Source organism: Echinops telfairi, unplaced genomic scaffold (genome assembly GCF_000313985.2).
Source record: "Echinops telfairi isolate 266 unplaced genomic scaffold, ASM31398v2 ScPeMD7_7467;HRSCAF=8505_0, whole genome shotgun sequence".
NCBI classification, from domain to species: domain Eukaryota; kingdom Metazoa; phylum Chordata; class Mammalia; order Afrosoricida; family Tenrecidae; genus Echinops; species Echinops telfairi.
The window spans coordinates 13,439,034-13,441,010 of record NW_022111367.1 but is presented as its reverse complement, the minus strand read 5'-3'; the positions used below and the strand labels follow the sequence as shown (position 1 = coordinate 13,441,010).

At 38.2% G+C, this 1,977-nt stretch overlaps 1 long non-coding RNA gene across 2 annotated transcripts in view; it reads right to left on the bottom strand.

Annotated features, from left to right (window-relative positions):
• Window positions 1-1,971, bottom strand: part of LOC123520922 — a 5,574-nt gene extending 3,603 nt beyond the window's left edge. For both annotated transcript variants that reach the window (XR_006679437.1, XR_006679436.1), the window contains exon 1: window positions 1,821-1,971. This is a non-coding gene — a long non-coding RNA (uncharacterized LOC123520922). The remainder of the gene's footprint in view (window positions 1-1,820) is intronic.
• Between the last annotated feature and the right edge of the window lie 6 nt (window positions 1,972-1,977).

Here is a 1,977-nt window from a genome sequence, read left to right as displayed (position 1 = left end):
GGGGGTTTAAGTGGAGAGAAAATGTTTTGAGAATGATGTACAAATGCGTTTTACACAATTGATGTGTGTATGGATTGTGATAACAGTTGTATGAGCCCCTAATAAAATGTTTAAAAAGAAAAAGAAAAATATCTGAATTACTTTTTCACTAATTAGTATCTTTTCTATCAGGGGAATAAAGAAAAAGTTACTTTAAATTTTTTGTTCTGCCATATCTCTTTAGAAAACTTAGATACGCAGCTCAGCATTCACATTTTTACTGATGTTTCTCATGATTTGCAATTATATTCCTTTTGTGCCGTAAACTTACTCAATATGCTACAGTGTTTGCTGACTAAATCTGACTGGAAACTTGGCCTTCCCTCTGAAGTGTCTTTCAGCACTATTTTTAATCCTTTCATAACAAAGTAGCCTAAAACTTCCAGACTGTCCAAATCAGACTTCTGAGCCACCAGGAGGAGCAAGAGTTGACTTGGTTGGTTTAGGGTCAGAAAAAAATGTGTGGCACATCTAAGGTGCTTAACGAATAAACAATAAATGAATAAACAATCTTCTTGCTGAAGATACAGCCATTGAAAACCCTAGAACTTTCCATTCTATTCTGGCACACATGGGGTCACCATGAGTCAAAATCAATTCAATGACAGCTGGCCTAGTAGTCCCTGGGTGCCAAATGGTTAGGCTCTTGGTTAGGAACTCTGAAGTTGGTGGTTTGAATCCACCCAGTTACCTCAGAAGATGTCTACTTTCAAAGGAACGCAGCAGCCAAAGCTCAAAGGAAAGTAGTTCGACTCTGAAACATGGGGGGAGTCTCTCCTTTAGCCACCAGGAGGTTGCCAGTCTTCTGTAACATCAAGGGAAATACTTTTTGTTCATTTGCTGTATGTTTTTATTTTTATTTTTTTTCAGACTCAAGGTCAGACACGTTCAACCTTCACTGCTTCTGCAGCAACTTGAAGGCAATGCATTTATGCATACAGTGTTTTTTAAAGATATTTTTACTCTTTCATTATTTCTATTTCTGATTCATCTATTTATTTTATACCTATTATTTTACATTGACTTTGTAGTTTATATATTATTTGCACACTCTGTAATATTAACAACATGTTTGTGTGGAATCAGCTCACTCTTGCTCTTGGTGGTTTGTTTCTTTTGTGGTTTGGGATTTTTTTTTTAATCATAGATTTATCTTCAGTGAGAATTTTATTTCCTTTGGGAGTTCCATACACCCTTTGTGTGGAGGTAGTTTTACCTTTATGACCTGGGCTGCAAGTTTGATAAATTCTGATACACTAGTGTTTAGATTAATTTCTTTAACCAGAGGCCTACATAAAGGAAATCATGGAATTTAAATTCTACAACTCCCTATAACCCAGGACTAAATGGACTATATGTTCTCTTTCTTTCCTATTTCAATACATAGGAAAATATATTTCTTTTTTTCTAGCTTTTTCTTTCTGTCTCTCTCTTTGTTTTCGTTTTTTTTGTTTGTTTGTTTTTGAAACTGCCAGTTACTCTTCAGGAGCACCATGAGATTTTCATCTCCTGTAGAATTACAGTCTTGGAAACCCACAGGGAAAAGTCTACCCTGTCCTGGAAGGTGACTGTGAATCCTAACTGACTCTATGGCGGTGAGTGAGGTGATTTAACGACATGCAAATAATTACATTGGACAAGAGCTATGCAAAAGGTAGTCCCTGAAGTTTAAACTATTTGAAGGGCTTCCCATTTCAAGTAAAAATCAGTAAATAAAACAACAACAAAAAAACGAAAACAGCCCCCGCCCGGCCCGGGGCCACCGGCGGCGCAGGGCTCACCTTTGTTTCCTTGACCTTTTGGTCTCTGCGGGCCACAGAAATGTCGCCGAGCAGCAGGTTGTCCGAAGAAGGCATGGAAAAGGAAAAGACCAATTAAAGCTGGGCCCGAGAGAAAAGAGAGGAGCAAGCCTGCTGGAGAGGCGTCAGGAATGGTGGT